The sequence below is a fragment of the Engystomops pustulosus genome, chromosome 3 (genome assembly GCF_040894005.1).
Source record: "Engystomops pustulosus chromosome 3, aEngPut4.maternal, whole genome shotgun sequence".
In the NCBI taxonomy this organism is placed as follows: Eukaryota; Metazoa; Chordata; class Amphibia; order Anura; family Leptodactylidae; genus Engystomops; species Engystomops pustulosus.
Window position 1 is genome coordinate 209720249 of NC_092413.1, and position 26008 is coordinate 209746256.

The 26008-nt window shown below is 42.0% G+C and overlaps 46 non-coding genes across 46 annotated transcripts; all 46 read right to left on the minus strand.

Annotated features, from left to right (window-relative positions):
* Positions 1-303: 303 nt before the first annotated feature.
* TRNAR-UCU (transfer RNA arginine (anticodon UCU)) lies at positions 304-389 on the minus strand. The gene is given in 2 exon segments: positions 304-339; positions 353-389. It is a non-coding gene; the product is annotated as a tRNA-Arg (tRNA).
* A 402-nt stretch (positions 390-791) lies between these two features.
* On the minus strand, positions 792-877 carry TRNAR-UCU (transfer RNA arginine (anticodon UCU)). The gene is given in 2 exon segments: positions 792-827; positions 841-877. It is a non-coding gene; the product is annotated as a tRNA-Arg (tRNA).
* Positions 878-1343: 466 nt separating this feature from the next.
* TRNAR-UCU (transfer RNA arginine (anticodon UCU)) lies at positions 1344-1429 on the minus strand. Its single transcript is given in 2 exon segments — positions 1344-1379; positions 1393-1429. It is a non-coding gene; the product is annotated as a tRNA-Arg (tRNA).
* Positions 1430-1958: 529 nt separating this feature from the next.
* On the minus strand, positions 1959-2044 carry TRNAR-UCU (transfer RNA arginine (anticodon UCU)). The gene is given in 2 exon segments: positions 1959-1994; positions 2008-2044. It is a non-coding gene; the product is annotated as a tRNA-Arg (tRNA).
* A 402-nt stretch (positions 2045-2446) lies between these two features.
* On the minus strand, positions 2447-2532 carry TRNAR-UCU (transfer RNA arginine (anticodon UCU)). The gene is given in 2 exon segments: positions 2447-2482; positions 2496-2532. It is a non-coding gene; the product is annotated as a tRNA-Arg (tRNA).
* A 465-nt stretch (positions 2533-2997) lies between these two features.
* On the minus strand, positions 2998-3083 carry TRNAR-UCU (transfer RNA arginine (anticodon UCU)). The gene is given in 2 exon segments: positions 2998-3033; positions 3047-3083. It is a non-coding gene; the product is annotated as a tRNA-Arg (tRNA).
* Positions 3084-3612: 529 nt separating this feature from the next.
* TRNAR-UCU (transfer RNA arginine (anticodon UCU)) lies at positions 3613-3698 on the minus strand. Its single transcript is given in 2 exon segments — positions 3613-3648; positions 3662-3698. It is a non-coding gene; the product is annotated as a tRNA-Arg (tRNA).
* A 402-nt stretch (positions 3699-4100) lies between these two features.
* TRNAR-UCU (transfer RNA arginine (anticodon UCU)) lies at positions 4101-4186 on the minus strand. The gene is given in 2 exon segments: positions 4101-4136; positions 4150-4186. It is a non-coding gene; the product is annotated as a tRNA-Arg (tRNA).
* Positions 4187-4652: 466 nt separating this feature from the next.
* Positions 4653-4738, minus strand: TRNAR-UCU (transfer RNA arginine (anticodon UCU)). Its single transcript is given in 2 exon segments — positions 4653-4688; positions 4702-4738. It is a non-coding gene; the product is annotated as a tRNA-Arg (tRNA).
* Positions 4739-5267: 529 nt separating this feature from the next.
* On the minus strand, positions 5268-5353 carry TRNAR-UCU (transfer RNA arginine (anticodon UCU)). The gene is given in 2 exon segments: positions 5268-5303; positions 5317-5353. It is a non-coding gene; the product is annotated as a tRNA-Arg (tRNA).
* A 402-nt stretch (positions 5354-5755) lies between these two features.
* On the minus strand, positions 5756-5841 carry TRNAR-UCU (transfer RNA arginine (anticodon UCU)). Its single transcript is given in 2 exon segments — positions 5756-5791; positions 5805-5841. It is a non-coding gene; the product is annotated as a tRNA-Arg (tRNA).
* Positions 5842-6307: 466 nt separating this feature from the next.
* On the minus strand, positions 6308-6393 carry TRNAR-UCU (transfer RNA arginine (anticodon UCU)). The gene is given in 2 exon segments: positions 6308-6343; positions 6357-6393. It is a non-coding gene; the product is annotated as a tRNA-Arg (tRNA).
* A 529-nt stretch (positions 6394-6922) lies between these two features.
* TRNAR-UCU (transfer RNA arginine (anticodon UCU)) lies at positions 6923-7008 on the minus strand. Its single transcript is given in 2 exon segments — positions 6923-6958; positions 6972-7008. It is a non-coding gene; the product is annotated as a tRNA-Arg (tRNA).
* A 402-nt stretch (positions 7009-7410) lies between these two features.
* TRNAR-UCU (transfer RNA arginine (anticodon UCU)) lies at positions 7411-7496 on the minus strand. The gene is given in 2 exon segments: positions 7411-7446; positions 7460-7496. It is a non-coding gene; the product is annotated as a tRNA-Arg (tRNA).
* Positions 7497-7962: 466 nt separating this feature from the next.
* Positions 7963-8048, minus strand: TRNAR-UCU (transfer RNA arginine (anticodon UCU)). Its single transcript is given in 2 exon segments — positions 7963-7998; positions 8012-8048. It is a non-coding gene; the product is annotated as a tRNA-Arg (tRNA).
* Positions 8049-8577: 529 nt separating this feature from the next.
* Positions 8578-8663, minus strand: TRNAR-UCU (transfer RNA arginine (anticodon UCU)). Its single transcript is given in 2 exon segments — positions 8578-8613; positions 8627-8663. It is a non-coding gene; the product is annotated as a tRNA-Arg (tRNA).
* A 954-nt stretch (positions 8664-9617) lies between these two features.
* On the minus strand, positions 9618-9703 carry TRNAR-UCU (transfer RNA arginine (anticodon UCU)). Its single transcript is given in 2 exon segments — positions 9618-9653; positions 9667-9703. It is a non-coding gene; the product is annotated as a tRNA-Arg (tRNA).
* A 529-nt stretch (positions 9704-10232) lies between these two features.
* TRNAR-UCU (transfer RNA arginine (anticodon UCU)) lies at positions 10233-10318 on the minus strand. The gene is given in 2 exon segments: positions 10233-10268; positions 10282-10318. It is a non-coding gene; the product is annotated as a tRNA-Arg (tRNA).
* Positions 10319-10720: 402 nt separating this feature from the next.
* On the minus strand, positions 10721-10806 carry TRNAR-UCU (transfer RNA arginine (anticodon UCU)). The gene is given in 2 exon segments: positions 10721-10756; positions 10770-10806. It is a non-coding gene; the product is annotated as a tRNA-Arg (tRNA).
* A 465-nt stretch (positions 10807-11271) lies between these two features.
* TRNAR-UCU (transfer RNA arginine (anticodon UCU)) lies at positions 11272-11357 on the minus strand. The gene is given in 2 exon segments: positions 11272-11307; positions 11321-11357. It is a non-coding gene; the product is annotated as a tRNA-Arg (tRNA).
* A 529-nt stretch (positions 11358-11886) lies between these two features.
* On the minus strand, positions 11887-11972 carry TRNAR-UCU (transfer RNA arginine (anticodon UCU)). The gene is given in 2 exon segments: positions 11887-11922; positions 11936-11972. It is a non-coding gene; the product is annotated as a tRNA-Arg (tRNA).
* A 402-nt stretch (positions 11973-12374) lies between these two features.
* On the minus strand, positions 12375-12460 carry TRNAR-UCU (transfer RNA arginine (anticodon UCU)). Its single transcript is given in 2 exon segments — positions 12375-12410; positions 12424-12460. It is a non-coding gene; the product is annotated as a tRNA-Arg (tRNA).
* Positions 12461-12926: 466 nt separating this feature from the next.
* TRNAR-UCU (transfer RNA arginine (anticodon UCU)) lies at positions 12927-13012 on the minus strand. The gene is given in 2 exon segments: positions 12927-12962; positions 12976-13012. It is a non-coding gene; the product is annotated as a tRNA-Arg (tRNA).
* Positions 13013-13541: 529 nt separating this feature from the next.
* Positions 13542-13627, minus strand: TRNAR-UCU (transfer RNA arginine (anticodon UCU)). The gene is given in 2 exon segments: positions 13542-13577; positions 13591-13627. It is a non-coding gene; the product is annotated as a tRNA-Arg (tRNA).
* Positions 13628-14029: 402 nt separating this feature from the next.
* TRNAR-UCU (transfer RNA arginine (anticodon UCU)) lies at positions 14030-14115 on the minus strand. The gene is given in 2 exon segments: positions 14030-14065; positions 14079-14115. It is a non-coding gene; the product is annotated as a tRNA-Arg (tRNA).
* Positions 14116-14581: 466 nt separating this feature from the next.
* TRNAR-UCU (transfer RNA arginine (anticodon UCU)) lies at positions 14582-14667 on the minus strand. Its single transcript is given in 2 exon segments — positions 14582-14617; positions 14631-14667. It is a non-coding gene; the product is annotated as a tRNA-Arg (tRNA).
* Positions 14668-15196: 529 nt separating this feature from the next.
* On the minus strand, positions 15197-15282 carry TRNAR-UCU (transfer RNA arginine (anticodon UCU)). Its single transcript is given in 2 exon segments — positions 15197-15232; positions 15246-15282. It is a non-coding gene; the product is annotated as a tRNA-Arg (tRNA).
* A 402-nt stretch (positions 15283-15684) lies between these two features.
* Positions 15685-15770, minus strand: TRNAR-UCU (transfer RNA arginine (anticodon UCU)). The gene is given in 2 exon segments: positions 15685-15720; positions 15734-15770. It is a non-coding gene; the product is annotated as a tRNA-Arg (tRNA).
* A 466-nt stretch (positions 15771-16236) lies between these two features.
* TRNAR-UCU (transfer RNA arginine (anticodon UCU)) lies at positions 16237-16322 on the minus strand. Its single transcript is given in 2 exon segments — positions 16237-16272; positions 16286-16322. It is a non-coding gene; the product is annotated as a tRNA-Arg (tRNA).
* A 529-nt stretch (positions 16323-16851) lies between these two features.
* Positions 16852-16937, minus strand: TRNAR-UCU (transfer RNA arginine (anticodon UCU)). Its single transcript is given in 2 exon segments — positions 16852-16887; positions 16901-16937. It is a non-coding gene; the product is annotated as a tRNA-Arg (tRNA).
* A 402-nt stretch (positions 16938-17339) lies between these two features.
* TRNAR-UCU (transfer RNA arginine (anticodon UCU)) lies at positions 17340-17425 on the minus strand. Its single transcript is given in 2 exon segments — positions 17340-17375; positions 17389-17425. It is a non-coding gene; the product is annotated as a tRNA-Arg (tRNA).
* Positions 17426-17891: 466 nt separating this feature from the next.
* Positions 17892-17977, minus strand: TRNAR-UCU (transfer RNA arginine (anticodon UCU)). The gene is given in 2 exon segments: positions 17892-17927; positions 17941-17977. It is a non-coding gene; the product is annotated as a tRNA-Arg (tRNA).
* A 529-nt stretch (positions 17978-18506) lies between these two features.
* TRNAR-UCU (transfer RNA arginine (anticodon UCU)) lies at positions 18507-18592 on the minus strand. Its single transcript is given in 2 exon segments — positions 18507-18542; positions 18556-18592. It is a non-coding gene; the product is annotated as a tRNA-Arg (tRNA).
* A 402-nt stretch (positions 18593-18994) lies between these two features.
* TRNAR-UCU (transfer RNA arginine (anticodon UCU)) lies at positions 18995-19080 on the minus strand. Its single transcript is given in 2 exon segments — positions 18995-19030; positions 19044-19080. It is a non-coding gene; the product is annotated as a tRNA-Arg (tRNA).
* Positions 19081-19546: 466 nt separating this feature from the next.
* Positions 19547-19632, minus strand: TRNAR-UCU (transfer RNA arginine (anticodon UCU)). The gene is given in 2 exon segments: positions 19547-19582; positions 19596-19632. It is a non-coding gene; the product is annotated as a tRNA-Arg (tRNA).
* Positions 19633-20161: 529 nt separating this feature from the next.
* TRNAR-UCU (transfer RNA arginine (anticodon UCU)) lies at positions 20162-20247 on the minus strand. Its single transcript is given in 2 exon segments — positions 20162-20197; positions 20211-20247. It is a non-coding gene; the product is annotated as a tRNA-Arg (tRNA).
* Positions 20248-20649: 402 nt separating this feature from the next.
* On the minus strand, positions 20650-20735 carry TRNAR-UCU (transfer RNA arginine (anticodon UCU)). The gene is given in 2 exon segments: positions 20650-20685; positions 20699-20735. It is a non-coding gene; the product is annotated as a tRNA-Arg (tRNA).
* Positions 20736-21201: 466 nt separating this feature from the next.
* On the minus strand, positions 21202-21287 carry TRNAR-UCU (transfer RNA arginine (anticodon UCU)). The gene is given in 2 exon segments: positions 21202-21237; positions 21251-21287. It is a non-coding gene; the product is annotated as a tRNA-Arg (tRNA).
* Positions 21288-21816: 529 nt separating this feature from the next.
* TRNAR-UCU (transfer RNA arginine (anticodon UCU)) lies at positions 21817-21902 on the minus strand. The gene is given in 2 exon segments: positions 21817-21852; positions 21866-21902. It is a non-coding gene; the product is annotated as a tRNA-Arg (tRNA).
* A 402-nt stretch (positions 21903-22304) lies between these two features.
* Positions 22305-22390, minus strand: TRNAR-UCU (transfer RNA arginine (anticodon UCU)). Its single transcript is given in 2 exon segments — positions 22305-22340; positions 22354-22390. It is a non-coding gene; the product is annotated as a tRNA-Arg (tRNA).
* Positions 22391-22856: 466 nt separating this feature from the next.
* On the minus strand, positions 22857-22942 carry TRNAR-UCU (transfer RNA arginine (anticodon UCU)). Its single transcript is given in 2 exon segments — positions 22857-22892; positions 22906-22942. It is a non-coding gene; the product is annotated as a tRNA-Arg (tRNA).
* A 529-nt stretch (positions 22943-23471) lies between these two features.
* On the minus strand, positions 23472-23557 carry TRNAR-UCU (transfer RNA arginine (anticodon UCU)). Its single transcript is given in 2 exon segments — positions 23472-23507; positions 23521-23557. It is a non-coding gene; the product is annotated as a tRNA-Arg (tRNA).
* A 402-nt stretch (positions 23558-23959) lies between these two features.
* TRNAR-UCU (transfer RNA arginine (anticodon UCU)) lies at positions 23960-24045 on the minus strand. The gene is given in 2 exon segments: positions 23960-23995; positions 24009-24045. It is a non-coding gene; the product is annotated as a tRNA-Arg (tRNA).
* Positions 24046-24511: 466 nt separating this feature from the next.
* TRNAR-UCU (transfer RNA arginine (anticodon UCU)) lies at positions 24512-24597 on the minus strand. Its single transcript is given in 2 exon segments — positions 24512-24547; positions 24561-24597. It is a non-coding gene; the product is annotated as a tRNA-Arg (tRNA).
* A 529-nt stretch (positions 24598-25126) lies between these two features.
* TRNAR-UCU (transfer RNA arginine (anticodon UCU)) lies at positions 25127-25212 on the minus strand. The gene is given in 2 exon segments: positions 25127-25162; positions 25176-25212. It is a non-coding gene; the product is annotated as a tRNA-Arg (tRNA).
* A 402-nt stretch (positions 25213-25614) lies between these two features.
* On the minus strand, positions 25615-25700 carry TRNAR-UCU (transfer RNA arginine (anticodon UCU)). The gene is given in 2 exon segments: positions 25615-25650; positions 25664-25700. It is a non-coding gene; the product is annotated as a tRNA-Arg (tRNA).
* Positions 25701-26008: the final 308 nt, after the last annotated feature.

Sequence of the window (26008 nt, forward strand, 5' to 3'; positions counted from 1 at the left end):
GAGAAGTTTGCATGACTTAGAAATGGGGCTCCTTGCTTGTTGCAAGTCATTCAAGATTTGAACATTGGATTGGCAAACAGCAGGTTTCCTTCCGAGGGCGTGGATTAAAGTGATCAATAAACGTGCATGGATTATCAGGGAAAAGCTGGGCCTTGGTGGTAAGTATTGAACGTTAGATTTACAAATCACCTGTCTATTTCTCTTTCCTTGTAAGCAGATTTTTCTCATTGGTTCGAGCTGTTGATTTTTCGATTGCTTTTTCCTAACAGTTCTTGAGGCAAAGATTAATTGAAATCCAAAACTCGACTCTGGTGGGACTCGAACCCACAACCTTTGAATCACTACATCCTTCTAGAAGTCCAATGCGCTATCCGTTGCGCCACAGAGCCTTGCACAGCACTGCCTTTCCAGGTTTCTCGGACCAGCTCAGGGAGAAAGGGGCGCTTGATTGGGGAAGTTCGAGAGCCTACAATTCAAAATATCACAAATTGATGAATCCTTATGAGACACCAAACAGAAGCTCAGCTTTTAATTTCTAAATGCTGCTTACAGGCCACCCTCAACCAAGCCTTTTCAACACAGAATTCAAGAAAAGTCACAAGAAGAGCCAGCAATTTAGGGGTTTTTTCAGTGGGTGATCAATGAATTTAGGTTCCAGGGTGGTTTATAGCCAAGAACAGTACTCTAAATCCTTAGCGCAATGTTGCATAAATTGACATTGTTCATTTTCAGCTTTCTAAGAAAACTTGAGGTGAGATCACAAAATGTATGCTTTGGTGGAATCCAAAAAGCGACTCTGGTGGGACTCGAACCCACAACCTTTGAATAACTACAGCTGTCTAGAAGTCCAATGCGCCGTCCATTGCGCCACAGAGCCATGTGATTTCGGCTCTTTAGACATTTTTAGGCAGCCAAAACCAAAGTCGTGCCATTTCTTTCTAATGAGAAAAACCATGTGTTTCTAACACTTCATTGCTTCATTGGGGAAGTTCGAGAACCTACAATTCAAAATATCACAAATTGATCAATCTTTAAGAGACACCAAACAGAAGCTGAGCTTTTCATTCTTGGCCTCACTCCATTTTTCTAGACATTGCTGAGGGGCTACCTTCAACCAAGCCTTTTCAACACGGAATTCAAGAAAAGTCACATGTAGAGCCGGCAATTGAGGCTTCTTTTCAATGGGTGATCAATGAATTTAGGTTCCAGGCAGGTTTGCAGCTAAGAACAGTGCTCTACATCCTTAAACACAATGTCGCATAGGTTGACATTGTTCATTTTCAGCTTTCTAAGATTACTTAAGGCAAGATCACAAAATGTATGCTTGCGTGGAATCCAAAAAGCGACTCTGGTGGGACTCGAACCCACAACCTTTGAATCACTACAGTTTTCTAGAAGTCCAATGCGCTATCCATTGCGCCAGAGAGCCGTGTGCCGTGTGCAGGTTAGACTTTTTTAGGCATCCCAAACCAATGTAGCGCCAAGTTTTGCTGATGAGAAAAAGGATGTTTTTCTCACCCTACTGTTTCGGTGTTAGGACATTTTTTCTCTTCATGCATGAAAGCCAGAAGGGTGAGCAACAAAGTGCACTTTCTCTTGAAAAAAAAAGATTTGGTTAACATGAGTGGATAGGACCTCCATTCAGCCTGCTGGTAGAGAAGTTTGCATGACTTAGAAATGGGGCTCCTTGCTTGTTGCAAGTCATTCAAGATTTGAACATTGGATTGGCAAACAGCAGGTTTCCTTCCGAGGGCGTGGATTAAAGTGATCAATAAACGTGCATGGATTATCAGGGAAAAGCTGGGCCTTGGTGGTAAGTATTGAACGTTAGATTTACAAATCACCTGTCTATTTCTCTTTCCTTGTAAGCAGATTTTTCTCATTGGTTCGAGCTGTTGATTTTTCGATTGCTTTTTCCTAACAGTTCTTGAGGCAAAGATTAATTGAAATCCAAAACTCGACTCTGGTGGGACTCGAACCCACAACCTTTGAATCACTACATCCTTCTAGAAGTCCAATGCGCTATCCGTTGCGCCACAGAGCCATGCACAGCACTGCCTTTCCAGGTTTCTCGGACTAGCTCAGGGAGAAAGGGGCGCTTGATTGGGGAAGTTCGAGAGCCTACAATTCAAAATATCACAAATTGATGAATCCTTATGAGACACCAAACAGAAGCTCAGCTTTTAATTTCTAAATGCTGCTTACAGGCCACCCTCAACCAAGCCTTTTCAACACAGAATTCAAGAAAAGTCACAAGAAGAGCCAGCAATTTAGGGGTTTTTTCAGTGGGTGATCAATGAATTTAGGTTCCAGGGTGGTTTATAGCCAAGAACAGTACTCTAAATCCTTAGCGCAATGTTGCATAAATTGACATTGTTCATTTTCAGCTTTCTAAGAAAACTTGAGGTGAGATCACAAAATGTATGCTTTGGTGGAATCCAAAAAGCGACTCTGGTGGGACTCGAACCCACAACCTTTGAATAACTACAGCTGTCTAGAAGTCCAATGCGCCGTCCATTGCGCCACAGAGCCATGTGATTTCGCCTCTTTAGACATTTTTAGGCAGCCAAAACCAAAGTCGTGCCATTTCTTTCTAATGAGAAAAACCATGTGTTTCTAACACTTCATTGCTTCATTGGGGAAGTTGAGAACCTACAATTCAAAATATCACAAATTGATCAATCTTTAAGAGACACCAAACAGAAGCTGAGCTTTTCATTCTTGGCCTCACTCCATTTTTCTAGACATTGCTGAGGGGCTACCTTCAACCAAGCCTTTTCAACACGGAATTCAAGAAAAGTCACATGTAGAGCCGGCAATTGAGGCTTCTTTTCAATGGGTGATCAATGAATTTAGGTTCCAGGCAGGTTTGCAGCTAAGAACAGTGCTCTACATCCTTAAACACAATGTCGCATAGGTTGACATTGTTCATTTTCAGCTTTCTAAGATTACTTAAGGCAAGATCACAAAATGTATGCTTGCGTGGAATCCAAAAAGCGACTCTGGTGGGACTCGAACCCACAACCTTTGAATCACTACAGTTTTCTAGAAGTCCAATGCGCTATCCATTGCGCCAGAGAGCCGTGTGCCGTGTGCAGGTTAGACTTTTTTAGGCATCCCAAACCAATGTAGCGCCAAGTTTTGCTGATGAGAAAAAGGATGTTTTTCTCACCCTACTGTTTCGGTGTTAGGACATTTTTTCTCTTCATGCATGAAAGCCAGAAGGGTGAGCAACAAAGTGCACTTTCTCTTGAAAAAAAAAGATTTGGTTAACATGAGTGGATAGGACCTCCATTCAGCCTGCTGGTAGAGAAGTTTGCATGACTTAGAAATGGGGCTCCTTGCTTGTTGCAAGTCATTCAAGATTTGAACATTGGATTGGCAAACAGCAGGTTTCCTTCCGAGGGCGTGGATTAAAGTGATCAATAAACGTGCATGGATTATCAGGGAAAAGCTGGGCCTTGGTGGTAAGTATTGAACGTTAGATTTACAAATCACCTGTCTATTTCTCTTTCCTTGTAAGCAGATTTTTCTCATTGGTTCGAGCTGTTGATTTTTCGATTGCTTTTTCCTAACAGTTCTTGAGGCAAAGATTAATTGAAATCCAAAACTCGACTCTGGTGGGACTCGAACCCACAACCTTTGAATCACTACATCCTTCTAGAAGTCCAATGCGCTATCCGTTGCGCCACAGAGCCATGCACAGCACTGCCTTTCCAGGTTTCTCGGACTAGCTCAGGGAGAAAGGGGCGCTTGATTGGGGAAGTTCGAGAGCCTACAATTCAAAATATCACAAATTGATGAATCCTTATGAGACACCAAACAGAAGCTCAGCTTTTAATTTCTAAATGCTGCTTACAGGCCACCCTCAACCAAGCCTTTTCAACACAGAATTCAAGAAAAGTCACAAGAAGAGCCAGCAATTTAGGGGTTTTTTCAGTGGGTGATCAATGAATTTAGGTTCCAGGGTGGTTTATAGCCAAGAACAGTACTCTAAATCCTTAGCGCAATGTTGCATAAATTGACATTGTTCATTTTCAGCTTTCTAAGAAAACTTGAGGTGAGATCACAAAATGTATGCTTTGGTGGAATCCAAAAAGCGACTCTGGTGGGACTCGAACCCACAACCTTTGAATAACTACAGCTGTCTAGAAGTCCAATGCGCTGTCCATTGCGCCACAGAGCCATGTAATTTCGGCTCTTTAGACATTTTTAGGCAGCCAAAACCAAAGTCGTGCCATTTCTTTCTAATGAGAAAAACCATGTGTTTCTAACACTTCATTGCTTCATTGGGGAAGTTCGAGAACCTACAATTCAAAATATCACAAATTGATCAATCTTTAAGAGACACCAAACAGAAGCTGAGCTTTTCATTCTTGGCCTCACTCCATTTTTCTAGACATTGCTGAGGGGCTACCTTCAACCAAGCCTTTTCAACACGGAATTCAAGAAAAGTCACATGTAGAGCTGGCAATTGAGGCTTCTTTTCAATGGGTGATCAATGAATTTAGGTTCCAGGCAGGTTTGCAGCTAAGAACAGTGCTCTACATCCTTAAACACAATGTCGCATAGGTTGACATTGTTCATTTTCAGCTTTCTAAGATTACTTAAGGCAAGATCACAAAATGTATGCTTGCGTGGAATCCAAAAAGCGACTCTGGTGGGACTCGAACCCACAACCTTTGAATGACTACAGTTTTCTAGAAGTCCAATGCGCTATCCATTGCGCCACAGAGCCGTGTGCTGTGTGCAGGTTAGACTTTTTTAGGCATCCCAAACCAATGTAGCGCCAAGTTTTGCTGATGAGAAAAAGGATGTTTTTCTCACCCTACTGTTTCGGTGTTAGGACATTTTTTCTCTTCATGCATGAAAGCCAGAAGGGTGAGCAACAAAGTGCACTTTCTCTTGAAAAAAAAAGATTTGGTTAACATGAGTGGATAGGACCTCCATTCAGCCTGCTGGTAGAGAAGTTTGCATGACTTAGAAATGGGGCTCCTTGCTTGTTGCAAGTCATTCAAGATTTGAACATTGGATTGGCAAACAGCAGGTTTCCTTCCAAGGGCGTGGATTAAAGTGATCAACAAACGTGCATGGATTATCAGGGAAAAGCTGGGCCTTGGTGGTAAGTATTGAACGTTAGATTTACAAATCACCTGTCTATTTCTCTTTCCTTGTAAGCAGATTTTTCTCATTGGTTCGAGCTGTTGATTTTTCGATTGCTTTTTCCTAACAGTTCTTGAGGCAAAGATTAATTGAAATCCAAAACTCGACTCTGGTGGGACTCGAACCCACAACCTTTGAATCACTACATCCTTCTAGAAGTCCAATGCGCTATCCGTTGCGCCACAGAGCCTTGCACAGCACTGCCTTTCCAGGTTTCTCGGACCAGCTCAGGGAGAAAGGGGCGCTTGATTGGGGAAGTTCGAGAGCCTACAATTCAAAATATCACAAATTGATGAATCCTTATGAGACACCAAACAGAAGCTCAGCTTTTAATTTCTAAATGCTGCTTACAGGCCACCCTCAACCAAGCCTTTTCAACACAGAATTCAAGAAAAGTCACAAGAAGAGCCAGCAATTTAGGGGTTTTTTCAGTGGGTGATCAATGAATTTAGGTTCCAGGGTGGTTTATAGCCAAGAACAGTACTCTAAATCCTTAGCGCAATGTTGCATAAATTGACATTGTTCATTTTCAGCTTTCTAAGAAAACTTGAGGTGAGATCACAAAATGTATGCTTTGGTGGAATCCAAAAAGCGACTCTGGTGGGACTCGAACCCACAACCTTTGAATAACTACAGCTGTCTAGAAGTCCAATGCGCTATCCATTGCGCCACAGAGCCATGTAATTTCGGCTCTTTAGACATTTTTAGGCAGCCAAAACCAAAGTCGTGCCATTTCTTTCTAATGAGAAAAACCATGTGTTTCTAACACTTCATTGCTTCATTGGGGAAGTTCGAGAACCTACAATTCAAAATATCACAAATTGATCAATCTTTAAGAGACACCAAACAGAAGCTGAGCTTTTCATTCTTGGCCTCACTCCATTTTTCTAGACATTGCTGAGGGGCTACCTTCAACCAAGCCTTTTCAACACGGAATTCAAGAAAAGTCACATGTAGAGCCGGCAATTGAGGCTTCTTTTCAATGGGTGATCAATGAATTTAGGTTCCAGGCAGGTTTGCAGCTAAGAACAGTGCTCTACATCCTTAAACACAATGTCGCATAGGTTGACATTGTTCATTTTCAGCTTTCTAAGATTACTTAAGGCAAGATCACAAAATGTATGCTTGCGTGGAATCCAAAAAGCGACTCTGGTGGGACTCGAACCCACAACCTTTGAATCACTACAGTTTTCTAGAAGTCCAATGCGCTATCCATTGCGCCACAGAGCCGTGTGCTGTGTGCAGGTTAGACTTTTTTAGGCATCCCAAACCAATGTAGCGCCAAGTTTTGCTGATGAGAAAAAGGATGTTTTTCTCACCCTACTGTTTCGGTGTTAGGACATTTTTTCTCTTCATGCATGAAAGCCAGAAGGGTGAGCAACAAAGTGCACTTTCTCTTGAAAAAAAAAGATTTGGTTAACATGAGTGGATAGGACCTCCATTCAGCCTGCTGGTAGAGAAGTTTGCATGACTTAGAAATGGGGCTCCTTGCTTGTTGCAAGTCATTCAAGATTTGAACATTGGATTGGCAAACAGCAGGTTTCCTTCCGAGGGCGTGGATTAAAGTGATCAATAAACGTGCATGGATTATCAGGGAAAAGCTGGGCCTTGGTGGTAAGTATTGAACGTTAGATTTACAAATCACCTGTCTATTTCTCTTTCCTTGTAAGCAGATTTTTCTCATTGGTTCGAGCTGTTGATTTTTCGATTGCTTTTTCCTAACAGTTCTTGAGGCAAAGATTAATTGAAATCCAAAACTCGACTCTGGTGGGACTCGAACCCACAACCTTTGAATCACTACATCCTTCTAGAAGTCCAATGCGCTATCCGTTGCGCCACAGAGCCTTGCACAGCACTGCCTTTCCAGGTTTCTCGGACCAGCTCAGGGAGAAAGGGGCGCTTGATTGGGGAAGTTCGAGAGCCTACAATTCAAAATATCACAAATTGATGAATCCTTATGAGACACCAAACAGAAGCTCAGCTTTTAATTTCTAAATGCTGCTTACAGGCCACCCTCAACCAAGCCTTTTCAACACAGAATTCAAGAAAAGTCACAAGAAGAGCCAGCAATTTAGGGGTTTTTTCAGTGGGTGATCAATGAATTTAGGTTCCAGGGTGGTTTATAGCCAAGAACAGTACTCTAAATCCTTAGCGCAATGTTGCATAAATTGACATTGTTCATTTTCAGCTTTCTAAGAAAACTTGAGGTGAGATCACAAAATGTATGCTTTGGTGGAATCCAAAAAGCGACTCTGGTGGGACTCGAACCCACAACCTTTGAATAACTACAGCTGTCTAGAAGTCCAATGCGCTATCCATTGCGCCACAGAGCCATGTAATTTCGGCTCTTTAGACATTTTTAGGCAGCCAAAACCAAAGTCGTGCCATTTCTTTCTAATGAGAAAAACCATGTGTTTCTAACACTTCATTGCTTCATTGGGGAAGTTCGAGAACCTACAATTCAAAATATCACAAATTGATCAATCTTTAAGAGACACCAAACAGAAGCTGAGCTTTTCATTCTTGGCCTCACTCCATTTTTCTAGACATTGCTGAGGGGCTACCTTCAACCAAGCCTTTTCAACACGGAATTCAAGAAAAGTCACATGTAGAGCCGGCAATTGAGGCTTCTTTTCAATGGGTGATCAATGAATTTAGGTTCCAGGCAGGTTTGCAGCTAAGAACAGTGCTCTACATCCTTAAACACAATGTCGCATAGGTTGACATTGTTCATTTTCAGCTTTCTAAGATTACTTAAGGCAAGATCACAAAATGTATGCTTGCGTGGAATCCAAAAAGCGACTCTGGTGGGACTCGAACCCACAACCTTTGAATCACTACAGTTTTCTAGAAGTCCAATGCGCTATCCATTGCGCCACAGAGCCGTGTGCTGTGTGCAGGTTAGACTTTTTTAGGCATCCCAAACCAATGTAGCGCCAAGTTTTGCTGATGAGAAAAAGGATGTTTTTCTCACCCTACTGTTTCGGTGTTAGGACATTTTTTCTCTTCATGCATGAAAGCCAGAAGGGTGAGCAACAAAGTGCACTTTCTCTTGAAAAAAAAAGATTTGGTTAACATGAGTGGATAGGACCTCCATTCAGCCTGCTGGTAGAGAAGTTTGCATGACTTAGAAATGGGGCTCCTTGCTTGTTGCAAGTCATTCAAGATTTGAACATTGGATTGGCAAACAGCAGGTTTCCTTCCGAGGGCGTGGATTAAAGTGATCAATAAACGTGCATGGATTATCAGGGAAAAGCTGGGCCTTGGTGGTAAGTATTGAACGTTAGATTTACAAATCACCTGTCTATTTCTCTTTCCTTGTAAGCAGATTTTTCTCATTGGTTCGAGCTGTTGATTTTTCGATTGCTTTTTCCTAACAGTTCTTGAGGCAAAGATTAATTGAAATCCAAAACTCGACTCTGGTGGGACTCGAACCCACAACCTTTGAATCACTACATCCTTCTAGAAGTCCAATGCGCTATCCGTTGCGCCACAGAGCCTTGCACAGCACTGCCTTTCCAGGTTTCTCGGACCAGCTCAGGGAGAAAGGGGCGCTTGATTGGGGAAGTTCGAGAGCCTACAATTCAAAATATCACAAATTGATGAATCCTTATGAGACACCAAACAGAAGCTCAGCTTTTAATTTCTAAATGCTGCTTACAGGCCACCCTCAACCAAGCCTTTTCAACACAGAATTCAAGAAAAGTCACAAGAAGAGCCAGCAATTTAGGGGTTTTTTCAGTGGGTGATCAATGAATTTAGGTTCCAGGGTGGTTTATAGCCAAGAACAGTACTCTAAATCCTTAGCGCAATGTTGCATAAATTGACATTGTTCATTTTCAGCTTTCTAAGAAAACTTGAGGTGAGATCACAAAATGTATGCTTTGGTGGAATCCAAAAAGCGACTCTGGTGGGACTCAAACCCACAACCTTTGAATAACTACAGCTGTCTAGAAGTCCAATGCGCCGTCCATTGCGCCACAGAGCCATGTAATTTCGGCTCTTTAGACATTTTTAGGCAGCCAAAACCAAAGTCGTGCCATTTCTTTCTAATGAGAAAAACCATGTGTTTCTAACACTTCATTGCTTCATTGGGGAAGTTCGAGAACCTACAATTCAAAATATCACAAATTGATCAATCTTTAAGAGACACCAAACAGAAGCTGAGCTTTTCATTCTTGGCCTCACTCCATTTTTCTAGACATTGCTGAGGGGCTACCTTCAACCAAGCCTTTTCAACACGGAATTCAAGAAAAGTCACATGTAGAGCCGGCAATTGAGGCTTCTTTTCAATGGGTGATCAATGAATTTAGGTTCCAGGCAGGTTTGCAGCTAAGAACAGTGCTCTACATCCTTAAACACAATGTCGCATAGGTTGACATTGTTCATTTTCAGCTTTCTAAGATTACTTAAGGCAAGATCACAAAATGTATGCTTGCGTGGAATCCAAAAAGCGACTCTGGTGGGACTCGAACCCACAACCTTTGAATCACTACAGTTTTCTAGAAGTCCAATGCGCTATCCATTGCGCCAGAGAGCCGTGTGCCGTGTGCAGGTTAGACTTTTTTAGGCATCCCAAACCAATGTAGCGCCAAGTTTTGCTGATGAGAAAAAGGATGTTTTTCTCACCCTACTGTTTCGGTGTTAGGACATTTTTTCTCTTCATGCATGAAAGCCAGAAGGGTGAGCAACAAAGTGCACTTTCTCTTGAAAAAAAAAGATTTGGTTAACATGAGTGGATAGGACCTCCATTCAGCCTGCTGGTAGAGAAGTTTGCATGACTTAGAAATGGGGCTCCTTGCTTGTTGCAAGTCATTCAAGATTTGAACATTGGATTGGCAAACAGCAGGTTTCCTTCCGAGGGCGTGGATTAAAGTGATCAATAAACGTGCATGGATTATCAGGGAAAAGCTGGGCCTTGGTGGTAAGTATTGAACGTTAGATTTACAAATCACCTGTCTATTTCTCTTTCCTTGTAAGCAGATTTTTCTCATTGGTTCGAGCTGTTGATTTTTCGATTGCTTTTTCCTAACAGTTCTTGAGGCAAAGATTAATTGAAATCCAAAACTCGACTCTGGTGGGACTCGAACCCACAACCTTTGAATCACTACATCCTTCTAGAAGTCCAATGCGCTATCCGTTGCGCCACAGAGCCATGCACAGCACTGCCTTTCCAGGTTTCTCGGACTAGCTCAGGGAGAAAGGGGCGCTTGATTGGGGAAGTTCGAGAGCCTACAATTCAAAATATCACAAATTGATGAATCCTTATGAGACACCAAACAGAAGCTCAGCTTTTAATTTCTAAATGCTGCTTACAGGCCACCCTCAACCAAGCCTTTTCAACACAGAATTCAAGAAAAGTCACAAGAAGAGCCAGCAATTTAGGGGTTTTTTCAGTGGGTGATCAATGAATTTAGGTTCCAGGGTGGTTTATAGCCAAGAACAGTACTCTAAATCCTTAGCGCAATGTTGCATAAATTGACATTGTTCATTTTCAGCTTTCTAAGAAAACTTGAGGTGAGATCACAAAATGTATGCTTTGGTGGAATCCAAAAAGCGACTCTGGTGGGACTCGAACCCACAACCTTTGAATAACTACAGCTGTCTAGAAGTCCAATGCGCCGTCCATTGCGCCACAGAGCCATGTGATTTCGGCTCTTTAGACATTTTTAGGCAGCCAAAACCAAAGTCGTGCCATTTCTTTCTAATGAGAAAAACCATGTGTTTCTAACACTTCATTGCTTCATTGGGGAAGTTGAGAACCTACAATTCAAAATATCACAAATTGATCAATCTTTAAGAGACACCAAACAGAAGCTGAGCTTTTCATTCTTGGCCTCACTCCATTTTTCTAGACATTGCTGAGGGGCTACCTTCAACCAAGCCTTTTCAACACGGAATTCAAGAAAAGTCACATGTAGAGCCGGCAATTGAGGCTTCTTTTCAATGGGTGATCAATGAATTTAGGTTCCAGGCAGGTTTGCAGCTAAGAACAGTGCTCTACATCCTTAAACACAATGTCGCATAGGTTGACATTGTTCATTTTCAGCTTTCTAAGATTACTTAAGGCAAGATCACAAAATGTATGCTTGCGTGGAATCCAAAAAGCGACTCTGGTGGGACTCGAACCCACAACCTTTGAATCACTACAGTTTTCTAGAAGTCCAATGCGCTATCCATTGCGCCAGAGAGCCGTGTGCCGTGTGCAGGTTAGACTTTTTTAGGCATCCCAAACCAATGTAGCGCCAAGTTTTGCTGATGAGAAAAAGGATGTTTTTCTCACCCTACTGTTTCGGTGTTAGGACATTTTTTCTCTTCATGCATGAAAGCCAGAAGGGTGAGCAACAAAGTGCACTTTCTCTTGAAAAAAAAAGATTTGGTTAACATGAGTGGATAGGACCTCCATTCAGCCTGCTGGTAGAGAAGTTTGCATGACTTAGAAATGGGGCTCCTTGCTTGTTGCAAGTCATTCAAGATTTGAACATTGGATTGGCAAACAGCAGGTTTCCTTCCGAGGGCGTGGATTAAAGTGATCAATAAACGTGCATGGATTATCAGGGAAAAGCTGGGCCTTGGTGGTAAGTATTGAACGTTAGATTTACAAATCACCTGTCTATTTCTCTTTCCTTGTAAGCAGATTTTTCTCATTGGTTCGAGCTGTTGATTTTTCGATTGCTTTTTCCTAACAGTTCTTGAGGCAAAGATTAATTGAAATCCAAAACTCGACTCTGGTGGGACTCGAACCCACAACCTTTGAATCACTACATCCTTCTAGAAGTCCAATGCGCTATCCGTTGCGCCACAGAGCCATGCACAGCACTGCCTTTCCAGGTTTCTCGGACTAGCTCAGGGAGAAAGGGGCGCTTGATTGGGGAAGTTCGAGAGCCTACAATTCAAAATATCACAAATTGATGAATCCTTATGAGACACCAAACAGAAGCTCAGCTTTTAATTTCTAAATGCTGCTTACAGGCCACCCTCAACCAAGCCTTTTCAACACAGAATTCAAGAAAAGTCACAAGAAGAGCCAGCAATTTAGGGGTTTTTTCAGTGGGTGATCAATGAATTTAGGTTCCAGGGTGGTTTATAGCCAAGAACAGTACTCTAAATCCTTAGCGCAATGTTGCATAAATTGACATTGTTCATTTTCAGCTTTCTAAGAAAACTTGAGGTGAGATCACAAAATGTATGCTTTGGTGGAATCCAAAAAGCGACTCTGGTGGGACTCGAACCCACAACCTTTGAATAACTACAGCTGTCTAGAAGTCCAATGCGCTGTCCATTGCGCCACAGAGCCATGTAATTTCGGCTCTTTAGACATTTTTAGGCAGCCAAAACCAAAGTCGTGCCATTTCTTTCTAATGAGAAAAACCATGTGTTTCTAACACTTCATTGCTTCATTGGGGAAGTTCGAGAACCTACAATTCAAAATATCACAAATTGATCAATCTTTAAGAGACACCAAACAGAAGCTGAGCTTTTCATTCTTGGCCTCACTCCATTTTTCTAGACATTGCTGAGGGGCTACCTTCAACCAAGCCTTTTCAACACGGAATTCAAGAAAAGTCACATGTAGAGCCGGCAATTGAGGCTTCTTTTCAATGGGTGATCAATGAATTTAGGTTCCAGGCAGGTTTGCAGCTAAGAACAGTGCTCTACATCCTTAAACACAATGTCGCATAGGTTGACATTGTTCATTTTCAGCTTTCTAAGATTACTTAAGGCAAGATCACAAAATGTATGCTTGCGTGGAATCCAAAAAGCGACTCTGGTGGGACTCGAACCCACAACCTTTGAATGACTACAGTTTTCTAGAAGTCCAATGCGCTATCCATTGCGCCACAGAGCCGTGTGCTGTGTGCAGGTTAGACTTTTTTAGGCATCCCAAACCAATGTAGCGCCAAGTTTTGCTGATGAGAAAAAGGATGTTTTTCTCACCCTACTGTTTCGGTGTTAGGACATTTTTTCTCTTCATGCATGAAAGCCAGAAGGGTGAGCAACAAAGTGCACTTTCTCTTGAAAAAAAAAGATTTGGTTAACATGAGTGGATAGGACCTCCATTCAGCCTGCTGGTAGAGAAGTTTGCATGACTTAGAAATGGGGCTCCTTGCTTGTTGCAAGTCATTCAAGATTTGAACATTGGATTGGCAAACAGCAGGTTTCCTTCCGAGGGCGTGGATTAAAGTGATCAATAAACGTGCATGGATTATCAGGGAAAAGCTGGGCCTTGGTGGTAAGTATTGAACGTTAGATTTACAAATCACCTGTCTATTTCTCTTTCCTTGTAAGCAGATTTTTCTCATTGGTTCGAGCTGTTGATTTTTCGATTGCTTTTTCCTAACAGTTCTTGAGGCAAAGATTAATTGAAATCCAAAACTCGACTCTGGTGGGACTCGAACCCACAACCTTTGAATCACTACATCCTTCTAGAAGTCCAATGCGCTATCCGTTGCGCCACAGAGCCTTGCACAGCACTGCCTTTCCAGGTTTCTCGGACCAGCTCAGGGAGAAAGGGGCGCTTGATTGGGGAAGTTCGAGAGCCTACAATTCAAAATATCACAAATTGATGAATCCTTATGAGACACCAAACAGAAGCTCAGCTTTTAATTTCTAAATGCTGCTTACAGGCCACCCTCAACCAAGCCTTTTCAACACAGAATTCAAGAAAAGTCACAAGAAGAGCCAGCAATTTAGGGGTTTTTTCAGTGGGTGATCAATGAATTTAGGTTCCAGGGTGGTTTATAGCCAAGAACAGTACTCTAAATCCTTAGCGCAATGTTGCATAAATTGACATTGTTCATTTTCAGCTTTCTAAGAAAACTTGAGGTGAGATCACAAAATGTATGCTTTGGTGGAATCCAAAAAGCGACTCTGGTGGGACTCGAACCCACAACCTTTGAATAACTACAGCTGTCTAGAAGTCCAATGCGCTATCCATTGCGCCACAGAGCCATGTAATTTCGGCTCTTTAGACATTTTTAGGCAGCCAAAACCAAAGTCGTGCCATTTCTTTCTAATGAGAAAAACCATGTGTTTCTAACACTTCATTGCTTCATTGGGGAAGTTCGAGAACCTACAATTCAAAATATCACAAATTGATCAATCTTTAAGAGACACCAAACAGAAGCTGAGCTTTTCATTCTTGGCCTCACTCCATTTTTCTAGACATTGCTGAGGGGCTACCTTCAACCAAGCCTTTTCAACACGGAATTCAAGAAAAGTCACATGTAGAGCCGGCAATTGAGGCTTCTTTTCAATGGGTGATCAATGAATTTAGGTTCCAGGCAGGTTTGCAGCTAAGAACAGTGCTCTACATCCTTAAACACAATGTCGCATAGGTTGACATTGTTCATTTTCAGCTTTCTAAGATTACTTAAGGCAAGATCACAAAATGTATGCTTGCGTGGAATCCAAAAAGCGACTCTGGTGGGACTCGAACCCACAACCTTTGAATCACTACAGTTTTCTAGAAGTCCAATGCGCTATCCATTGCGCCACAGAGCCGTGTGCTGTGTGCAGGTTAGACTTTTTTAGGCATCCCAAACCAATGTAGCGCCAAGTTTTGCTGATGAGAAAAAGGATGTTTTTCTCACCCTACTGTTTCGGTGTTAGGACATTTTTTCTCTTCATGCATGAAAGCCAGAAGGGTGAGCAACAAAGTGCACTTTCTCTTGAAAAAAAAAGATTTGGTTAACATGAGTGGATAGGACCTCCATTCAGCCTGCTGGTAGAGAAGTTTGCATGACTTAGAAATGGGGCTCCTTGCTTGTTGCAAGTCATTCAAGATTTGAACATTGGATTGGCAAACAGCAGGTTTCCTTCCGAGGGCGTGGATTAAAGTGATCAATAAACGTGCATGGATTATCAGGGAAAAGCTGGGCCTTGGTGGTAAGTATTGAACGTTAGATTTACAAATCACCTGTCTATTTCTCTTTCCTTGTAAGCAGATTTTTCTCATTGGTTCGAGCTGTTGATTTTTCGATTGCTTTTTCCTAACAGTTCTTGAGGCAAAGATTAATTGAAATCCAAAACTCGACTCTGGTGGGACTCGAACCCACAACCTTTGAATCACTACATCCTTCTAGAAGTCCAATGCGCTATCCGTTGCGCCACAGAGCCTTGCACAGCACTGCCTTTCCAGGTTTCTCGGACCAGCTCAGGGAGAAAGGGGTGCTTGATTGGGGAAGTTCGAGAGCCTACAATTCAAAATATCACAAATTGATGAATCCTTATGAGACACCAAACAGAAGCTCAGCTTTTAATTTCTAAATGCTGCTTACAGGCCACCCTCAACCAAGCCTTTTCAACACAGAATTCAAGAAAAGTCACAAGAAGAGCCAGCAATTTAGGGGTTTTTTCAGTGGGTGATCAATGAATTTAGGTTCCAGGGTGGTTTATAGCCAAGAACAGTACTCTAAATCCTTAGCGCAATGTTGCATAAATTGACATTGTTCATTTTCAGCTTTCTAAGAAAACTTGAGGTGAGATCACAAAATGTATGCTTTGGTAGAATCCAAAAAGCGACTCTGGTGGGACTCGAACCCACAACCTTTGAATAACTACAGCTGTCTAGAAGTCCAATGCGCTATCCATTGCGCCACAGAGCCATGTAATTTCGGCTCTTTAGACATTTTTAGGCAGCCAAAACCAAAGTCGTGCCATTTCTTTCTAATGAGAAAAACCATGTGTTTCTAACACTTCATTGCTTCATTGGGGAAGTTCGAGAACCTACAATTCAAAATATCACAAATTGATCAATCTTTAAGAGACACCAAACAGAAGCTGAGCTTTTCATTCTTGGCCTCACTCCATTTTTCTAGACATTGCTGAGGGGCTACCTTCAACCAAGCCTTTTCAACACGGAATTCAAGAAAAGTCACATGTAGAGCCGGCAATTGAGGCTTCTTTTCAATGGGTGATCAATGAATTTAGGTTCCAGGCAGGTTTGCAGCTAAGAACAGTGCTCTACATCCTTAAACACAATGTCGCATAGGTTGACATTGTTCATTTTCAGCTTTCTAAGATTACTTAAGGCAAGATCACAAAATGTATGCTTGCGTGGAATCCAAAAAGCGACTCTGGTGGGACTCGAACCCACAACCTTTGAATCACTACAGTTTTCTAGAAGTCCAATGCGCTATCCATTGCGCCACAGAGCCGTGTGCTGTGTGCAGGTTAGACTTTTTTAGGCATCCCAAACCAATGTAGCGCCAAGTTTTGCTGATGAGAAAAAGGATGTTTTTCTCACCCTACTGTTTCGGTGTTAGGACATTTTTTCTCTTCATGCATGAAAGCCAGAAGGGTGAGCAACAAAGTGCACTTTCTCTTGAAAAAAAAAGATTTGGTTAACATGAGTGGATAGGACCTCCATTCAGCCTGCTGGTAGAGAAGTTTGCATGACTTAGAAATGGGGCTCCTTGCTTGTTGCAAGTCATTCAAGATTTGAACATTGGATTGGCAAACAGCAGGTTTCCTTCCGAGGGCGTGGATTAAAGTGATCAATAAACGTGCATGGATTATCAGGGAAAAGCTGGGCCTTGGTGGTAAGTATTGAACGTTAGATTTACAAATCACCTGTCTATTTCTCTTTCCTTGTAAGCAGATTTTTCTCATTGGTTCGAGCTGTTGATTTTTCGATTGCTTTTTCCTAACAGTTCTTGAGGCAAAGATTAATTGAAATCCAAAACTCGACTCTGGTGGGACTCGAACCCACAACCTTTGAATCACTACATCCTTCTAGAAGTCCAATGCGCTATCCGTTGCGCCACAGAGCCTTGCACAGCACTGCCTTTCCAGGTTTCTCGGACCAGCTCAGGGAGAAAGGGGTGCTTGATTGGGGAAGTTCGAGAGCCTACAATTCAAAATATCACAAATTGATGAATCCTTATGAGACACCAAACAGAAGCTCAGCTTTTAATTTCTAAATGCTGCTTACAGGCCACCCTCAACCAAGCCTTTTCAACACAGAATTCAAGAAAAGTCACAAGAAGAGCCAGCAATTTAGGGGTTTTTTCAGTGGGTGATCAATGAATTTAGGTTCCAGGGTGGTTTATAGCCAAGAACAGTACTCTAAATCCTTAGCGCAATGTTGCATAAATTGACATTGTTCATTTTCAGCTTTCTAAGAAAACTTGAGGTGAGATCACAAAATGTATGCTTTGGTAGAATCCAAAAAGCGACTCTGGTGGGACTCGAACCCACAACCTTTGAATAACTACAGCTGTCTAGAAGTCCAATGCGCTATCCATTGCGCCACAGAGCCATGTAATTTCGGCTCTTTAGACATTTTTAGGCAGCCAAAACCAAAGTCGTGCCATTTCTTTCTAATGAGAAAAACCATGTGTTTCTAACACTTCATTGCTTCATTGGGGAAGTTCGAGAACCTACAATTCAAAATATCACAAATTGATCAATCTTTAAGAGACACCAAACAGAAGCTGAGCTTTTCATTCTTGGCCTCACTCCATTTTTCTAGACATTGCTGAGGGGCTACCTTCAACCAAGCCTTTTCAACACGGAATTCAAGAAAAGTCACATGTAGAGCCGGCAATTGAGGCTTCTTTTCAATGGGTGATCAATGAATTTAGGTTCCAGGCAGGTTTGCAGCTAAGAACAGTGCTCTACATCCTTAAACACAATGTCGCATAGGTTGACATTGTTCATTTTCAGCTTTCTAAGATTACTTAAGGCAAGATCACAAAATGTATGCTTGCGTGGAATCCAAAAAGCGACTCTGGTGGGACTCGAACCCACAACCTTTGAATCACTACAGTTTTCTAGAAGTCCAATGCGCTATCCATTGCGCCACAGAGCCGTGTGCTGTGTGCAGGTTAGACTTTTTTAGGCATCCCAAACCAATGTAGCGCCAAGTTTTGCTGATGAGAAAAAGGATGTTTTTCTCACCCTACTGTTTCGGTGTTAGGACATTTTTTCTCTTCATGCATGAAAGCCAGAAGGGTGAGCAACAAAGTGCACTTTCTCTTGAAAAAAAAAGATTTGGTTAACATGAGTGGATAGGACCTCCATTCAGCCTGCTGGTAGAGAAGTTTGCATGACTTAGAAATGGGGCTCCTTGCTTGTTGCAAGTCATTCAAGATTTGAACATTGGATTGGCAAACAGCAGGTTTCCTTCCGAGGGCGTGGATTAAAGTGATCAATAAACGTGCATGGATTATCAGGGAAAAGCTGGGCCTTGGTGGTAAGTATTGAACGTTAGATTTACAAATCACCTGTCTATTTCTCTTTCCTTGTAAGCAGATTTTTCTCATTGGTTCGAGCTGTTGATTTTTCGATTGCTTTTTCCTAACAGTTCTTGAGGCAAAGATTAATTGAAATCCAAAACTCGACTCTGGTGGGACTCGAACCCACAACCTTTGAATCACTACATCCTTCTAGAAGTCCAATGCGCTATCCGTTGCGCCACAGAGCCTTGCACAGCACTGCCTTTCCAGGTTTCTCGGACCAGCTCAGGGAGAAAGGGGCGCTTGATTGGGGAAGTTCGAGAGCCTACAATTTAAAATATCACAAATTGATGAATCCTTATGAGACACCAAACAGAAGCTCAGCTTTTAATTTCTAAATGCTGCTTACAGGCCACCCTCAACCAAGCCTTTTCAACACAGAATTCAAGAAAAGTCACAAGAAGAGCCAGCAATTTAGGGTTTTTTTCATTGGGTGATCAATGAATTTAGGTTCCAGGGTGGTTTATAGCCAAGAACAGTACTCTAAATCCTTAGCGCAATGTTGCATAAATTGACATTGTTCATTTTCAGCTTTCTAAGAAAACTTGAGGTGAGATCACAAAATGTATGCTTTGGTGGAATCCAAAAAGCGACTCTGGTGGGACTCGAACCCACAACCTTTGAATAACTACAGCTGTCTAGAAGTCCAATGCGCTATCCATTGCGCCACAGAGCCATGTAATTTCGGCTCTTTAGACATTTTTAGGCAGCCAAAACCAAAGTCGTGCCATTTCTTTCTAATGAGAAAAACCATGTGTTTCTAACACTTCATTGCTTCATTGGGGAAGTTCGAGAACCTACAATTCAAAATATCACAAATTGATCAATCTTTAAGAGACACCAAACAGAAGCTGAGCTTTTCATTCTTGGCCTCACTCCATTTTTCTAGACATTGCTGAGGGGCTACCTTCAACCAAGCCTTTTCAACACGGAATTCAAGAAAAGTCACATGTAGAGCCGGCAATTGAGGCTTCTTTTCAATGGGTGATCAATGAATTTAGGTTCCAGGCAGGTTTGCAGCTAAGAACAGTGCTCTACATCCTTAAACACAATGTCGCATAGGTTGACATTGTTCATTTTCAGCTTTCTAAGATTACTTAAGGCAAGATCACAAAATGTATGCTTGCGTGGAATCCAAAAAGCGACTCTGGTGGGACTCGAACCCACAACCTTTGAATCACTACAGTTTTCTAGAAGTCCAATGCGCTATCCATTGCGCCACAGAGCCGTGTGCTGTGTGCAGGTTAGACTTTTTTAGGCATCCCAAACCAATGTAGCGCCAAGTTTTGCTGATGAGAAAAAGGATGTTTTTCTCACCCTACTGTTTCGGTGTTAGGACATTTTTTCTCTTCATGCATGAAAGCCAGAAGGGTGAGCAACAAAGTGCACTTTCTCTTGAAAAAAAAAGATTTGGTTAACATGAGTGGATAGGACCTCCATTCAGCCTGCTGGTAGAGAAGTTTGCATGACTTAGAAATGGGGCTCCTTGCTTGTTGCAAGTCATTCAAGATTTGAACATTGGATTGGCAAACAGCAGGTTTCCTTCCGAGGGCGTGGATTAAAGTGATCAATAAACGTGCATGGATTATCAGGGAAAAGCTGGGCCTTGGTGGTAAGTATTGAACGTTAGATTTACAAATCACCTGTCTATTTCTCTTTCCTTGTAAGCAGATTTTTCTCATTGGTTCGAGCTGTTGATTTTTCGATTGCTTTTTCCTAACAGTTCTTGAGGCAAAGATTAATTAAAATCCAAAACTTGACTCTGGTGGGACTCGAACCCACAACCTTTGAATCACTACATCCTTCTAGAAGTCCAATGCGCTATCCGTTGCGCCACAGAGCCTTGCACAGCACTGCCTTTCCAGGTTTCTCGGACCAGCTCAGGGAGAAAGGGGCGCTTGATTGGGGAAGTTCGAGAGCCTACAATTCAAAATATCACAAATTGATGAATCCTTATGAGACACCAAACAGAAGCTCAGCTTTTAATTTCTAAATGCTGCTTACAGGCCACCCTCAACCAAGCCTTTTCAACACAGAATTCAAGAAAAGTCACAAGAAGAGCCAGCAATTTAGGGGTTTTTTCAGTGGGTGATCAATGAATTTAGGTTCCAGGGTGGTTTATAGCCAAGAACAGTACTCTAAATCCTTAGCGCAATGTTGCATAAATTGACATTGTTCATTTTCAGCTTTCTAAGAAAACTTGAGGTGAGATCACAAAATGTATGCTTTGGTGGAATCCAAAAAGCAACTCTGGTGGGACTCGAACCCACAACCTTTGAATAACTACAGCTGTCTAGAAGTCCAATGCGCTACCCATTGCGCCACAGAGCCATGTAATTTCGGCTCTTTAGACATTTTTAGGCAGCCAAAACCAAAGTCGTGCCATTTCTTTCTAATGAGAAAAACCATGTGTTTCTAACACTTCATTGCTTCATTGGGGAAGTTCGAGAACCTACAATTCAAAATATCACAAATTGATCAATCTTTAAGAGACACCAAACAGAAGCTGAGCTTTTCATTCTTGGCCTCACTCCATTTTTCTAGACATTGCTGAGGGGCTACCTTCAACCAAGCCTTTTCAACACGGAATTCAAGAAAAGTCACATGTAGAGCCGGCAATTGAGGCTTCTTTTCAATGGGTGATCAATGAATTTAGGTTCCAGGCAGGTTTGCAGCTAAGAACAGTGCTCTACATCCTTAAACACAATGTCGCATAGGTTGACATTGTTCATTTTCAGCTTTCTAAGATTACTTAAGGCAAGATCACAAAATGTATGCTTGCGTGGAATCCAAAAAGCGACTCTGGTGGGACTCGAACCCACAACCTTTGAATCACTACAGTTTTCTAGAAGTCCAATGGGCTATCCATTGCACCACAGAGCCATGTGCTGTGTGCAGGTTGGACTTTTTTAGGCATCCCAAACCAATGTAGCGCCAAGTTTTGCTGATGAGAAAAAGGATGTTTTTCTCACCCTACTGTTTCGGTGTTAGGACATTTTTTCTCTTCATGCATGAAAGCCAGAAGGGTGAGCAACAAAGTGCACTTTCTCTTGAAAAAAAAAGATTTGGTTAACATGAGTGGATAGGACCTCCATTCAGCCTGCTGGTAGAGAAGTTTGCATGACTTAGAAATGGGGCTCCTTGCTTGTTGCAAGTCATTCAAGATTTGAACATTGGATTGGCAAACAGCAGGTTTCCTTCCGAGGGCGTGGATTAAAGTGATCAATAAACGTGCATGGATTATCAGGGAAAAGCTGGGCCTTGGTGGTAAGTATTGAACGTTAGATTTACAAATCACCTGTCTATTTCTCTTTCCTTGTAAGCAGATTTTTCTCATTGGTTCGAGCTGTTGATTTTTCGATTGCTTTTTCCTAACAGTTCTTGAGGCAAAGATTAATTGAAATCCAAAACTCGACTCTGGTGGGACTCGAACCCACAACCTTTGAATCACTACATCCTTCTAGAAGTCCAATGCGCTATCCGTTGCGCCACAGAGCCTTGCACAGCACTGCCTTTCCAGGTTTCTCGGACCAGCTCAGGGAGAAAGGGGCGCTTGATTGGGGAAGTTCGAGAGCCTACAATTCAAAATATCACAAATTGATGAATCCTTATGAGACACCAAACAGAAGCTCAGCTTTTAATTTCTAAATGCTGCTTACAGGCCACCCTCATCCAAGCCTTTTCAACACAGAATTCAAGAAAAGTCACAAGAAGAGCCAGCAATTTAGGGGTTTTTTCAGTGGGTGATCAATGAATTTAGGTTCCAGGGTGGTTTATAGCCAAGAACAGTACTCTAAATCCTTAGCGCAATGTTGCATAAATTGACATTGTTCATTTTCAGCTTTCTAAGAAAACTTGAGGTGAGATCACAAAATGTATGCTTTGGTGGAATCCAAAAAGCGACTCTGGTGGGACTCGAACCCACAACCTTTGAATAACTACAGCTGTCTAGAAGTCCAATGCGCTATCCATTGCACCACAGAGCCATGTAATTTCGGCTCTTTAGACATTTTTAGGCAGCCAAAACCAAAGTCGTGCCATTTCTTTCTAATGAGAAAAACCATGTGTTTCTAACACTTCATTGCTTCATTGGGGAAGTTCGAGAACCTACAATTCAAAATATCACAAATTGATCAATCTTTAAGAGACACCAAACAGAAGCTGAGCTTTTCATTCTTGGCCTCACTCCATTTTTCTAGACATTGCTGAGGGGCTACCTTCAACCAAGCCTTTTCAACACAGAATTCAAGAAAAGTCACATGTAGAGCCGGCAATTGAGGCTTCTTTTCAATGGGTGATCAATGAATTTAGGTTCCAGGCAGGTTTGCAGCTAAGAACAGTGCTCTACATCCTTAAACACAATGTCGCATAGGTTGACATTGTTCATTTTCAGCTTTCTAAGATTACTTAAGGCAAGATCACAAAATGTATGCTTGCGTGGAATCCAAAAAGCGACTCTGGTGGGACTCGAACCCACAACCTTTGAATCACTACAGTTTTCTAGAAGTCCAATGCGCTATCCATTGCGCCACAGAGCCGTGTGCTGTGTGCAGGTTAGACTTTTTTAGGCATCCCAAACCAATGTAGCGCCAAGTTTTGCTGATGAGAAAAAGGATGTTTTTCTCACCCTACTGTTTCGGTGTTAGGACATTTTTTCTCTTCATGCATGAAAGCCAGAAGGGTGAGCAACAAAGTGCACTTTCTCTTGAAAAAAAAAGATTTGGTTAACATGAGTGGATAGGACCTCCATTCAGCCTGCTGGTAGAGAAGTTTGCATGACTTAGAAATGGGGCTCCTTGCTTGTTGCAAGTCATTCAAGATTTGAACATTGGATTGGCAAACAGCAGGTTTCCTTCCGAGGGCGTGGATTAAAGTGATCAATAAACGTGCATGGATTATCAGGGAAAAGCTGGGCCTTGGTGGTAAGTATTGAACGTTAGATTTACAAATCACCTGTCTATTTCTCTTTCCTTGTAAGCAGATTTTTCTCATTGGTTCGAGCTGTTGATTTTTCGATTGCTTTTTCCTAACAGTTCTTGAGGCAAAGATTAATTGAAATCCAAAACTCGACTCTGGTGGGACTCGAACCCACAACCTTTGAATCACTACATCCTTCTAGAAGTCCAATGCGCTATCCGTTGCGCCACAGAGCCTTGCACAGCACTGCCTTTCCAGGTTTCTCGGACCAGCTCAGGGAGAAAGGGGCGCTTGATTGGGGAAGTTCGAGAGCCTACAATTCAAAATATCACAAATTGATGAATCCTTATGAGACACCAAACAGAAGCTCAGCTTTTAATTTCTAAATGCTGCTTACAGGCCACCCTCAACCAAGCCTTTTCAACACAGAATTCAAGAAAAGTCACAAGAAGAGCCAGCAATTTAGGGTTTTTTTCAGTGGGTGATCAATGAATTTAGGTTCCAGGGTGGTTTATAGCCAAGAACAGTACTCTAAATCCTTAGCGCAATGTTGCATAAATTGACATTGTTCATTTTCAGCTTTCTAAGAAAACTTGAGGTGAGATCACAAAATGTATGCTTTGGTGGAATCCAAAAAGCGACTCTGGTGGGACTCGAACCCACAACCTTTGAATAACTACAGCTGTCTAGAAGTCCAATGCGCTACCCATTGCGCCACAGAGCCATGTAATTTCGGCTCTTTAGACATTTTTAGGCAGCCAAAACCAAAGTCGTGCCATTTCTTTCTAATGAGAAAAACCATGTGTTTCTAACACTTCATTGCTTCATTGGGGAAGTTCGAGAACCTACAATTCAAAATATCACAAATTGATCAATCTTTAAGAGACACCAAACAGAAGCTGAGCTTTTCATTCTTGGCCTCACTCCATTTTTCTAGACATTGCTGAGGGGCTACCTTCAACCAAGCCTTTTCAACACGGAATTCAAGAGAAGTCACATGTAGAGCCGGCAATTGAGGCTTCTTTTCAATGGGTGATCAATGAATTTAGGTTCCAGGCAGGTTTGCAGCTAAGAACAGTGCTCTACATCCTTAAACACAATGTCGCATAGGTTGACATTGTTCATTTTCAGCTTTCTAAGATTACTTAAGGCAAGATCACAAAATGTATGCTTGCGTGGAATCCAAAAAGCGACTCTGGTGGGACTCGAACCCACAACCTTTGAATCACTACAGTTTTCTAGAAGTCCAATGCGCTATCCATTGCGCCACAGAGCCGTGTGCTGTGTGCAGGTTAGACTTTTTTAGGCATCCCAAACCAATGTAGCGCCAAGTTTTGCTGATGAGAAAAAGGATGTTTTTCTCACCCTACTGTTTCGGTGTTAGGACATTTTTTCTCTTCATGCATGAAAGCCAGAAGGGTGAGCAACAAAGTGCACTTTCTCTTGAAAAAAAAAGATTTGGTTAACATGAGTGGATAGGACCTCCATTCAGCCTGCTGGTAGAGAAGTTTGCATGACTTAGAAATGGGGCTCCTTGCTTGTTGCAAGTCATTCAAGATTTGAACATTGGATTGGCAAACAGCAGGTTTCCTTCCGAGGGCGTGGATTAAAGTGATCAATAAACGTGCATGGATTATCAGGGAAAAGCTGGGCCTTGGTGGTAAGTATTGAACGTTAGATTTACAAATCACCTGTCTATTTCTCTTTCCTTGTAAGCAGATTTTTCTCATTGGTTCGAGCTGTTGATTTTTCGATTGCTTTTTCCTAACAGTTCTTGAGGCAAAGATTAATTGAAATCCAAAACTCGACTCTGGTGGGACTCGAACCCACAACCTTTGAATCACTACATCCTTCTAGAAGTCCAATGCGCTATCCGTTGCGCCACAGAGCCTTGCACAGCACTGCCTTTCCAGGTTTCTCGGACCAGCTCAGGGAGAAAGGGGCGCTTGATTGGGGAAGTTCGAGAGCCTACAATTCAAAATATCACAAATTGATGAATCCTTATGAGACACCAAACAGAAGCTCAGCTTTTAATTTCTAAATGCTGCTTACAGGCCACCCTCAACCAAGCCTTTTCAACACAGAATTCAAGAAAAGTCACAAGAAGAGCCAGCAATTTAGGGTTTTTTTCATTGGGTGATCAATGAATTTAGGTTCCAGGGTGGTTTATAGCCAAGAACAGTACTCTAAATCCTTAGCGCAATGTTGCATAAATTGACATTGTTCATTTTCAGCTTTCTAAGAAAACTTGAGGTGAGATCACAAAATGTATGCTTTGGTGGAATCCAAAAAGCGACTCTGGTGGGACTCGAACCCACAACCTTTGAATAACTACAGCTGTCTAGAAGTCCAATGCGCTATCCATTGCGCCACAGAGCCATGTAATTTCGGCTCTTTAGACATTTTTAGGCAGCCAAAACCAAAGTCGTGCCATTTCTTTCTAATGAGAAAAACCATGTGTTTCTAACACTTCATTGCTTCATTGGGGAAGTTCGAGAACCTACAATTCAAAATATCACAAATTGATCAATCTTTAAGAGACACCAAACAGAAGCTGAGCTTTTCATTCTTGGCCTCACTCCATTTTTCTAGACATTGCTGAGGGGCTACCTTCAACCAAGCCTTTTCAACACGGAATTCAAGAAAAGTCACATGTAGAGCCGGCAATTGAGGCTTCTTTTCAATGG